General features: G+C 36.6%; 1 long non-coding RNA gene across 1 annotated transcript; it reads left to right on the top strand.

Annotated features, from left to right (window-relative positions):
• The first annotated feature begins 324 nt into the window (after positions 1-324).
• On the top strand, positions 325-10,581 carry LOC123379226. The gene is made up of 3 exons (XR_006583455.1): positions 325-497; positions 5,149-5,217; positions 5,854-10,581. It is a non-coding gene; the product is annotated as an uncharacterized LOC123379226 (long non-coding RNA).
• The last annotated feature ends 2,187 nt before the right edge of the window (positions 10,582-12,768 follow it).

Below are 12,768 nucleotides of genomic sequence, written 5' to 3'. Positions count from 1 at the left end.
TTAATGTTAATTTATTTCGAGAGAGATAGAGAGACAGAGCATGAGCAGGGGGAGGGACAGAGATAGGGAGACACAGAATTTGAAGCGGTGTCCAGGGTCTGAACTGTTAGCACAGAGCCTGACATGGGGCTTGAACTCACGAACCACGAGATAATGACCTGAGCTGAAGTAGGATGCTTAACTGTCTGAGTCACCCAGACACCCCTCAACCTCAGCTAGTATTCTTATTATCATGGTTCTAAATTCTAGTTCAGTCATTGTGCTTATATCTGTGTTGATTAAGCCCCTGGCTTCATTTCTTTCTGTTCTTTCTTTTAGGATGAATTTCCTTCATTTTGTCATTTTGGAGGAAGAAGAAAATTAATAAAAAAAACGAAAATTAAAAAATTAACAAAACAAAAAATAAAGTAAAGAAAGCTAGATCTTAGGTGTGTTTGGTCTGAGTTTTGAAGGAAGCTTAACAGAATGGAGAAAAAAGAGAAATAAAATTTAAAAAGGTAAGAAAAAATTTAAAAATTTAAAATATAAATATAATAAAATAAAGTGAAATAAAAAATGAAGGAGAATAAAAATTTTAAAAATAAAAAATAAAGTAAAAAAATAAAAATAAATATAAAGTTTTCTCTTTCTGTATACAAGAATGAGGAAGAAAATAAAGAAAGAAAAAAAGAAAGAAAAAATAAAAACTATTTAAGCAAAAACAGAAGCAAAGAAAATGAACAAATAAATAAACTAGCAAACAGAATCAAATTCCAATGAAGTTACATCCAGTTTCCCTAGAATTGAAAATATGAAGCTCTATATAGTCCATACACTACACAGGCAGAGTGACTTATGCTGGTCTTCTAGGGGATGTGTGTGGAGGGTGCAGATGGGCAAGGCTTGGTGTAACAGCTCTCTTCTCCACTAGGTGACGCTGCTTAGCTTACTGAGGTGAATTAGTGTTCACACATGCGCATGTGTGCATGCCCATACACGAGAGAGGTGGAAATGGCTTCACCCAGCTCCCTCTGGCACAGGAACTTAGCTCTCTCACTGACCCGGGATCAAGCACCCCCACTCTTTGTCTCAGGTCTCTGTCCATTCCCTGCCTCTACCCTGTCCATGTCCAAGATGTCTTCCTGCCTGGAGTCACCCCCCCCTCCAGAGTTTTATCTCAGATGGAGTTGTGTTTAAAACTCCAGTGTCCTCTGAGTTCTCTCAGTTCTCACACTGACCTTTACAACTCCAGGCTTTAAGCCCTGCTGATTGCAAGAACTCACAAAATTTGGCTCCCCTTACCTTCCAAGCCAATTGCTTTGGAGATTTGTTTTCACCATATGCTTTCCAATGTGCTAGACTGTCTCTTGCTCTTCTCCATGACCATGGCTCCATCCTACCACAGTGGTCATGATCCATTTCTCTTCCATGCTGTGTCTCTGCACTTGATACCTTCTTTTATGTGTCCTCTTCTCTATGTTTAGTTGTGGAGTTTGTTCTCCCAGTCTTCAGATCAATTTATGGGGTATTTAGGATGATTTGATGATTATCTAGTTGTATTTTTAGGATGAGGCAAGCCTAGAGTCCTCATACGTTGCTCTATCTTGCAAAGAACTCTTTACCCATTACTTAATTAGATTATTTGGTTTATTTTGATGTTGAGTTGTATAAGTTGTTTATATATTTTGGATATTAACCCCTTACTATTTGTGATTATCTTCTCCTTTTTGTTTTGTTGATGGTTACCTTTGCTATGCAAAAGATTTTAACTTTGATGCAATTCTAATAGCTTATTTTTGCATTTGTTTCCTTTGCTTGAGGAGATATATGCATAAATATGTTGCTAAGGCCAATATCTAAGAAATTATTGCCTGTTTTCTCTTAGTGGTTTTATGTTTTCAGGTCTTACATTTAGGTCTTTAATCCATTTTCAGTTTATTTTTATGTGTGATATAAGAAAGTGGTCCAGTTTCAGTCTTTTGTATGTAGCTGTTCAGTTTTCCCAAAAGGATTTGTTGAGGAGACTGTCTGTCCCCTTTGTATATTCTTGCCTCCTTTTGGTAGATTAATTGGCCTTGTGAATGTGGATTAATTCCAGAGCTCTCTACCCAGTTCTGTTGATCTATGTGTCTGTTTTTGTGCCACTACCATATTGACAGATTACTATAGCTTTGTAGTATATTTGGGTTTGTGATATCTACAGGTTTTCTCTTTTTCAAGATTGCTTGGGCTATTTGGGATCTTTTGTGGTTTTATACACATCTTAATATTATTCTAGTTCTTTGAAAAATGCTATTGGAATTTTGATAGAGATTGTATTGAATATGTAGATTGCTTTAGATAGTATGGACATTTTAACTATATTCTTCTTCTAATAATGAGCATGGTATATCTTTCCATTTGTTTATATTGTCTTCAATTTCTTTCACTGATGCCTTATCGTTTTCAGAATATAGGTCTTTCACCTCCGTTAAATTTATTCCTAGGTATTTTTTCTTTTTGGTGCAAGTGTAAAAGGAGTTATTTTCTTGATTTCTCTTACTGCAACTTCATTATTAATGTATAGTGTATCTTGTTGAACAACTTTAGGACCATTAATTTGAACTCTTATGAGGTATATTGCTTATCTCCATGTTATTTAATTCTTTGTCTGAAGTTCTGTCTTGTTCCTTTGTTTGGAGCATGTTTCTCTGTCTCCTCATTTTGCTTGAACTTTGGTGTTTATTTCTATGAATTAGATGGAGCAGCTACTTCTCCCAGTTTTAAGGGAATTGCCCTGTGTAGGAGCAGGATTTGCGCAGACTGTGTGTGCCTGGGAACTTTGGCTGGCTGGCTGGAACTGTAGCAGGTATGGGGTGGAGGTCCATGGGCACTATATACAGGAGATGCCCTAGTGAGTGGGATAGTTGGATCTGAAACAGGTGCAGGCTGGGTGGTCTTGGGGTCCTCTATGCAGAGGATGCCTTGGTTGGGCAGGTTAAGCTGAAGGTTTGTGTTTTTTATGTCTGTTTCTGCTATTTCATTTACTTAGTAGTTTATTATATAGTATTTTATAAAAGCATTGGCCTTTAATGGATTGCAAATAAAAATCAATTTGTTGCCACAGATGGATTGAAAAGCACTGGTTTAAGTGAGACACTGGGTTTTTATAACAATTGACAGGAAGTCAACAGAACAAAATGTTTATAAACTTTAAAAGTAATTGAAAGAAATGAGTTTAGTGCTGCTATTATGGTGAGACTTTGAATAGTTTATGAGATATATGACAGGAAAAGCTAAAGAATACTGAGCTATGACACCTTTTCATGGCACTGTCCTAATTACTCTCCAGTTTCTGAAGTTCTTTTAGAAATGTGATTTTTGTTTTTATCAAGGTCGAGAAATCTAAAAAAAAATATAGCACATAGGACAACTATTATATACTGTGACTCTACTACTTTTTCCACCATATTTTTTTATACACAATCAAGTCTAGCTTATTTTTCCTTAATTTGAAATTTCTTCCTAAGTATGTTAGTATCTGCCCCTACTTACTAGCCAAGTTTATACTAATCACTAGTCAAATTTTATCGTGATTGTAAAAGGTCTAATTCAGTCCTTTGGGCCTTCTTTCACCTCTAGATTCATTAAGCATAATTGTCTCCATTATCCAAATCAAAGAAAAATGCAAGCATGCTTGAATGCAGTATTAGTCACAATGAAATATTCCTTCAGGACTGATAGTTCCTCAAGGGTTGATAATGACCTACTCATAACTGCTCCCTTGGACACTTCAATCATTTATGAACCCATATAACGCAATGATGGCAGATTCCTAGCAACCTCAACTACCTGACACAGCTTAAACCTGAAAGTGCAGGAAACCTCTGTGAGTAGTGTGTAAGTGAGGTATCATAAAAGCTATACATGACTTTACATACCAGGTTGGGGCCTGGAGCTGCACTAGGGTCAGAGTGTAGAGTGTTGTCATTGTGTGTAGGCTCAGGTTAGTAACTGACACTATTCCTTTGCCCTGAACAGCCTAATTATGTACCCTTTAAAGTCTACCTCCTGTATAGAGTCCACTCAAAGACCTTCATTCTCAGTGCAGTGGCAGAGAGTGCATAAATATAAATGTATATAAATACATATATCCAGCTCCTATATAACTTTGTTGTACCAGTTTGTTTACACAGCTGCCTATCAGCCCCTTTCAATGAAGAGGCAAGGACGGTGTATTATGTATATTTGTATTCTTAGCACCTTGTACATAATACGTATTCCACAGTGTTGAAGGAGTGAATAAACAGTTATCTGATTTCAGCTTCAGTTCTTCTGAGGCATGAAAACACCCAGATACTTCTATCTATCAGCAGGTTATAGTTTCTTCTTGTGAATATCTATGATTTCAACAGGAAGTATAAAAGAGGCTGGAGTGGAAGGTGCTTGTGTTAAGAATAAAGCTCTGACTGTATTCCTGCTTCCGGTGCTATTTTATTAATCTGCTTGCCCTGATGGCTGATGTCTTACTTGCCTTGACCAATGGAGAGCTCATTAGCCCTTTCCTCCAATAAGACAAGTCATATTTCTTCCCTTCCTGCCTCCTCCAGCATGCACTGTCCTATTTCATTTTCTTTATGCTTACTTGGATTATCTGCTCCATGTAAATGACTAACTATAAAATAAGAATACTAAATATGAGATATTGAATTTATATCAAGTACACACTCTGTGTTAGGCTTCCTAATATATGCAGTAGACACAGAGAAGAGCAATGTGTAATTCTTGTTCTTCAGAAACTCACAATTGAGTGGGAAAAGTAGATGAGTTAATAAATTATTAAATTTTCTAGAACTATCATTAATTGAACAGTCTCTGTAACAAGTCTTTTACTTTTATAACTTTATTTGCTTTTCATAAAATGACACTATTATTATTCCATTTCACAGAGAAGGTAAGTATATCTTGGGGAGATTGTGTAAATTTCCCAAGATCTTGTTATTTTTAAGAAACAAAACAAGGATTTAAACTTAAGGTGTTTGAGTACCAAATCTGCACATGTAACTGTGCCATGCTGTCTATGACTATTTGGGTCCCTTCCCAATCTCCTTTCTTGTTTTATCTAGAAAGTTCACTGGGGGTTGGAAGGGATTAGGTCTCATTTTCTAATTATGTTTGGTAAATTAACAGGTACTATAGCTGTCGTATGTGGACTCATTTTCCTGTAATGTTAATGGAGAACATCATGCAAAATCTTAGGTAAATTTGTAAGAGATTAAAATGTGTAGCTCTGTCCTAACATATGAAGGCTGTTACCTTAGCATAGATTAAATTACTATTTTAAAACCTATTATTTAAGAGCACAAGCAGGTCCCATTGTACTGTCCTCCATAAGGATCTTGCAAATCATTTTGGCCTTGATTTCTTCTTGATATTCTTTCTGTGCCAGTATTTTTTTTTGCTCTAATTATTCACATTTTCCTCTCTAAAATAGAATCACCTTTCTTGTCTTCTGAAGCCTGTCCAATTTTGTTCAAATTCTCAAAAACAACAGCTAGTTGGTCCATATGGACCCTGATAATTTCATAAACACCTTGTTATGAAAATAATCAGACTTTTTAGACTTACACCCATTGAATTTTCTCCCAGATATCTTCCTATTGTGGCTTGATTTCTTGTCCTTCCATCTTCTGTGAGATCTGCTTTATTTGTAATTATAGTTCACTTTACTAACATAAATTTTTAGTGTTACTTATTATCACTTTTCTATTGCAACATAGCAAATAAAAAACCACTATGTCCCTTTGTACTTCCTACAGTGAGAAAGTGAATCATATTGAGCCAGAGTCATATTTTAGTATGAAATAGCAAATCTTTGTCTTTCTTATTCTGCAGATGACTGGCACTGACTAAGGAGTGAAAAATGTCTTCTCAACTTTATTTGTTAATGCTGCTCTGATACTTTTTTACACATAAATATGAAAAAGAAACCCTGTAATGTGTTGGGAAAAAATTCGTATTGGTGACTCATTGTTGAATGAATATACAGATTAGTGCTTGGTATGGATTTTGAGTTTTATGTTTATATAAATTTCTTTCTGTAATATTTGAAACTATCTACATGTCTTGATAATCCCACTACCCAATGAGAAACTACAGTCAATTCAAATTATTTAAATGGAACCAACACACTGAATTTTTCCAAATATTTGATTATTAATGCAACAATTAGCATTTTCTATTTCTACTAAGATTTAATATGCCAAGCAAACTAAGCAAGAGATTGTTCCTTGAAGTATTCACAACAAGAGAGATTTCTGCGTCAGGGACCTTTATCTTACAATGTCGGTTTACTCATTAATATGGTATGGTTCACCAGCCAGGGTTCTCCAGAGAAGCAGAACCAATAGGTTGTGTGTGTGTGTGTGTGTGTGTGTGTGTGTGTGTGTATTTTTACCCCAGAAATTGGCTCACATGATTGTGGGGACTGTTAGGTCCCAGTTCTGTAGGGCAGGCTGGCAGGCTGGAGACTCAGAGAAGAGTTGGTATAACTCTAGTTCAAAGGTATTCTGCTACTGGCAGTGGCAGAATACCTCCTTCCTTAGGAGACTTCAATTTTTTTTCTTTTCAGGTCTCCAATTAATTAGATGAGACTCATCTACAGTATGGAGGGTAATCTGCTTTACTCAAAGTCTATGGATTTAAATGTTAATCACATCTTAAAAAAAACACAACTTTTATAGCAACATCCAAACTGGTGTTTGACCAAACATCTGGCCACCACAGCTTAGCCGCATCAACACATAAAATTAACTACAAATGGTCATGTTTTTAACAAATTGTGAATTATTCCCAAATTCACTACAAAATTTAAAGGCAGTACTCATGGGGCACGTGGGTGGCTTAGTTAGTCAAAATTTGACTTGATTTCAGCTCAGGTCATGATCTCCCGGTTGGTGAGATTGAGCCCTGCATCAGGCTCTGCAGGGAGCATGGAAGCTGCTTGGGATTCTCTCTCTCCCTTTCTCTCCCCTCTCCCCTGCTTCTATGCTTGGTCTCTCTAACAAATAACAAAAAAATAAAGATTTAACTCATAATAATTAAAGCAGGAATAACTTTCCATAATGAGTGCAAGACAGTTTCATAAGATCTTATATACAAAGAGAAACCAAATTGAGGTCATTTTACTCGGTCCTACCTTTCACTTCAGGCATAGTGTTGACTAATGTGGAGATGGAGTTTGAATTTAAGGGGACAAATGACTAGAAAACAGACTGTGTTGTCTCTAGGCTAAATTAAGACAAAAGTTACTGTCACTTCTCTGCAGAAGTAAGAGAAGCATCACACAAGAATATCTTGCCTTCCATATTAAGTTGTTATGGACAGTAATCATATACCACTTTTCTTCTGCACCTCATAGATCTTAGCATATTGTTGGATAGTTGAATTGGAAAAAATGAATCTTTGAAAAAGTTAACCCACAGATTCAGTAAACAAAGGGATCAAATAAAGCCACAAGGGCATCAAGGGTGCAAATGTATTGAAATGTAGTGAACTGAGTGATTGTAGGGCTGGTGAGGGAATAAGAGATGTTTGGGAAAGATGCTGCTGTTGAAAAAGAAAGCAGTGAACTAGATACTTGAGTCATAGAGTACTACATTTTGACAATGTGATGCTCTTAAAATGTGAATGTCCTGAGGTAGAGGTAAATGTTTGCTATAAATGTGAGGAAAGGCAAGAATAGCATGATGTCAAGATGGTTTCTAATTCATATATACATTATATGTTACTTAGGACGATGGAAGTGGATATAAGTTGGGAAGAAAAATGTGAGCCAAGTATCATGTTGTTTAGAAAGATGGGAGAAGTTTGTGAAAGTTAGAAAGGTAAAGGTAACTGTTAGAAGCCATTAAGCTTTTCAAGAATGAAAAGTCCAGAGAAGGTGTTTTTTTCATGACTCTTAAATGGCACTGGGAATGGAAAATTGTGTCAGTTCATGGCTGGTTTAGAAAAAGTAGTATTATGGTATGATATGTGTGGACTGACCTGGATGAATATATAGGGGAAGCAACTGAGGTAAAAAGTTTGGATCATGAATAGTTGGTTTGGAGAACAGCATTGAAGAAGCTATGGATTGGGAATAAGCAGAGGTCATATATTGAAGACACAATCCTCTTTCTTAGAAATACTGAGGGATCTAATGCATTATGAACTTTGTTACACACACACACGTGCGCGTGCGCGTATGCATACACATGTCCTAATCAACAATGCCTCAGATTCTACAAGAAGTAGTATGAGTAATGTTAAAATTCTAAAGAACAGCAGAATGTCTTATTGTTTAAGGACATTGATTTCAAACAATCTATATATACAAAAGTATTTAAAAATTTAAATCTTTTCTGAAAGTATCCCTAAGATTGTTGTTATATAATGCTAAAATATGTACAGCGTATTACACAGACTTTAGAATCAAATTTCCTGTCCAGTGGATTAGAAATATAGCCAAAGATATATAAGACTTGGGAAATAGGTTGCATAGTAAAAGTGAAAACAAAGTGGAGCAATTATTAATCTTTAACTTAATATAGTGGATGGACCAAAAACACTATCAGGTTTTTATTTACACATGAATGATGGATGGTGATTTACAATGCTGAAATAAATCCAAGTGGTAATTTACCTACTAGATATTCTGCTTCCCATACTGTTTCAAATAAAAAAAAATATTAATACAAGTGCCAAGCACTGAGTTCATTAATGTTAAATTGACACATTTGCCTTTTATCATGCAACTCAACTCCAAAGGCACATGGGGATAGAACCTGGCCTCCATTCAGACAAGTTTATAAAGGAGAGCTAAGGACTCTCTAAGGCTTCTGAGTCCTTTGATAGTCTTCTGGCATTTACTGCTTATGATCTTGCCTTTCATGCTGAAGCTTTTGTCTTCTCTGGAGGTTTGTTCTAAGGAGGAGACACAGAGAAACATTTCCACATATCTGGCTCTGCCAATTGCTCCGTAACATTTGGGGTACCAGTAACTTCGAGAATCCACCCATCTCATTATTGCACAAAGAGCAATCAGCTCACTTTTTCCCTTCTCATTCTGCAGAATGCAGCAACATGTTCTCTGTAGGAGAAAAGCATAAAAGCTCTCTGTCTCATCCTGAGGGAGGAGGCTTTATTTTCCTTCCCCTACACGAAGTTGACTAGGGCATACTTCAGTGGCACACCTTTGACCCATGAGTTGCCGAACTGAACTAAATAACTCTGAGCACCTTGTGAAAGTCCTCTGGGAGATGTCTCTTCCAGGATGGTGTGTGTTCCTTGAAAATGTATAAAGGAAAAACTTTGGACTTCAAGTGAAAAGGCACGATTTTGAATCTAACCCTCCACCTTGCTAGCTGTGTAAAATTAGGCAAGTCTCCTTTATGAGTCTTCTTATAAAATGAGAATAATGAGGTTTACTCTCAAGCTGCTGTGGAGAAATAATGAGGTGATATATGAGCAATAGCCTGGCAAAGATCCTGGTCCAAAATACCCCTCCTCTATAAATGCTGATTATATCATGTTCTTAGTAGACAACTGATAGAGGCCAGGCATTGTGCTAAGTGCTTTCCGGGTAACCTACCATGTTATGTAATCCTTCAGCCTTCTGGTGAGGGAGCTATTGTGCATCCCTATAACTCTGATGAGGAAATGAATGCTGAGAGAATCAGATAACTTAACAGTAAGTCTAAATCCTGGGATTTGAACTCATCTGAAGAAATACTCTAGCGTGCACTGGCTTTGGATTTGAAGTAGAAAGTTAAAGGGTCATAAAAAAGGAACATATTGGAACTCTACTGGATTCCTGTCTTCATATCCAGGCTACTTAACACTTTCCTTACTTGATGCTTGTTACCTTATAGTCTCCCAAGAGTTACTAGAATACAAGCTTTTTGAAGTTCTGTTTTATTCTTTGTTCCTCTTATTTTTAATGTATCAAGCACAGTACCTAAGACATATTAGAACTTCACTAAAATGTTTTTGAATGATTAATGATTCAATGTGCAGACTTGGAGTAAAGATTTGGGAATTGCACAGAGGGAGTAGGGCCTACAACTGCTGAAGGCTTGAAGAATGAGGAATGACCGTGGGTTCAGACAGGACTCTCCAAAAATTACTAAGAACTTAATTAGCTTGGAAACTAGCCTAAATCTGAAGCAGATTTTGTGGTGCTTTGAATTTCTTTGATATTCCTTGTCAAACTGGCACTGATTTAATGATGCTTATGGCTCTTCATGTTTCCATGGAACAAGTTAGTCCCAGGCCAGTAGTGCCATGAGTGAGCTCTAGAGATGCACTCAGAATTGCAGCTATTTCAAAATTAAAGAGAAATAATAGGTAAAGCAATTTATGGAGAAATATTATACTCTGAAAATTACAAGAAATCATAGCTTTTCAAAATACTGAGAGAAATTCTAATGGAATGTGGTAATAACTTCATCAAAGGCTTTGCCTAAGAAAAGAGGGCTTTCCTCTTGGACGTAGGTTCTGAAAATTTTTACCTTCTTTCTCCTTAAAGCATCTTATGATTTATTCAGTAAAGGAGAAGAAACACAGAGAGAGTGATTGATGGCTGTTCTCATATCTGGAGGCATACATGATAGTAGGTTTGGAGAAGGAGGACAAAGTAGGGCTGTAGTGAGAAGCTGGAAGCAGCCAAAAATGGAAGAGGAGATCATAGATATAGGGCTCCACCCAGAAGCAAAAAAAAAAAAAAAAGGGGGGGTGGTGGTGGTGGTGTCAGACTTGATCTATTTTCTGGTGGACCCCTAACGCTCATAGTTTCTGCTTTTTGAGGTACAGTTCTTAAATATAATAAAGTATGGAACACAAGTGTTAAGCTAATTTCTTGTAAAGTATATGTTTAATTTACTTTCAAAAATACTTCCCAAGCTGGCATACTCTTATCAGATTACTATTTCTCACTAAATAGGTTTAAAAAATTAGATTTCTCCTTAGATTACCATGTTAACAAATTATGCTTTTAACTTGTAGGATTTCTTGGAAAAAAACAAAGGTATTTTAGGGTTTTTTTTTTAATGTTTATTTTTGAGAGAGAGAGAGAGAGAGAGAGAGAGAGAGAGAGCAGGGCATGGGCAGAGAGAGAGGGAGACACAGAATCTGAAGCAGGCTCCAGGCTCTGAGCTGTCAGCACAGAGCCTGATGTGGGGCTCGAACTCACAGAGTGTGAGATCATGACCTGAGCCGAAGTTGGACGCTTAACCAACTGAGCCGCCCAGGAACCCCTGGGGTTTTTAAAAATATTCACAAGGGTAGAATTCTAGGATTCTGGAAAGAAGTTGTTATAGTGTCAATGGGAAAAAAAACCAAAAGTATTTTCTAATTTAGTAATCAGATACTTTATATTCTAGTTCAGATCCTATATAAATAACTCATTTCCATCTCCATCCACATTTTAAAAACTATCTGATACATAGAGAAGTATTCTTGGGTTTGAATTTCTATAGCAAATATTTTCAAGTTCCTCTACCTTGCCTCCCACCCTGCTCAAGCAATTTTACCTATTTGTGGTATTCATGTTTTTGTTCCATTATTTAGAACAACCTGCAGGGTATTTTTACACATTGCAGTTGTAACCATGAATATAGATCTATTGCATCAGGAGGAATTGTTACTGTCTGGACTCCCCAAAATATAAAACAAAACAAAACAAAACATAAGGTGTATATATGCAATTCTTGATGTCATGATTAAACATAGAAAGGATAAATGAGATAATAAAGGAAGCTTTTTGAGCTCTGAGGAGGACAGCTGCTCCATGCAGTCAAGACATCATCATTATTAATTACCTTTATTCATTTTCAAACCATCTGTTTCCAAATATGAGCACTTGTGGCCCAATTCTCCTCTTTCAGTGCCCCCCAATGTGTCCCATATACATAATTAATCTTCAGCTGATTTCAAAAGAAGCAACATCTTATAGAGACGGATGGTGCTAGAACAAAGGGAACACATTAATCCGTTTCTTTGATGATTCTTTTGTTTGAGACAAGCTTATTCACTCTTGTATTAAATTGTTTTGAATACTTTGCTGTTGGTATTATGTCTGCATGGATTTTTTTTAACCTTTAAAAACTAAATAATGCCACCTGGTGGTGAAAATAAATACATTACTATCTGGATGATATTTCTAGAATTTTTTAGTTGTCTTTTTGTATTATAACAGCTTCATTACTTTAATGATTTTTTTTAAATTTTTTTTCAACGTTTATTTATTTTTGGGACAGAGAGAGACAGAGCATGAACAGGGGAGGGGCAGAGAGAGAGGGAGACACAGAATCGGAAGCAGGCTCCAGGCTCTGAGCCATCAGCCCAGAGCCCGACACGGGGCTCGAACTCACGGACCGCGAGATCGTGACCTGGCTGAAGTTGGACGCTTAACCGACTGAGCCACCCAGGCGCCCCGCTTTAATGATTTTTAATGAGTTGACAGAGATCATTGGGAAGTAGAAAGAAGATTTGACACATCAGATAGCAATAAATACCTTGGAATATATCTGGCCAGATGCAATTATACAGTGACAAATTCCCAACTCAAAGGTTCTTTTCAGCCATAAAGAATGGTAAGAAATTAAGATAAGGGTGTAAAGCCATGGAGCGGGTTCTCATTTTAAGTAACTAGGAGTGGTGATTTCCTGGTATCTGATGTTATTTCCTCTTTGGTTACATATAAATAAAATGAGGTCCACCTACAAAATTCAAGGCTGCTTTGTGGTTGATGGACCAACTGTCTCAAGAGAT

This window comes from Felis catus, chromosome A1 (genome assembly GCF_018350175.1).
Source record: "Felis catus isolate Fca126 chromosome A1, F.catus_Fca126_mat1.0, whole genome shotgun sequence".
NCBI classification, from domain to species: Eukaryota; Metazoa; Chordata; class Mammalia; order Carnivora; family Felidae; genus Felis; species Felis catus.
The sequence above is the reverse complement of the archived record's forward strand: the minus strand, read 5'-3'. Positions and strand labels throughout refer to the sequence as shown.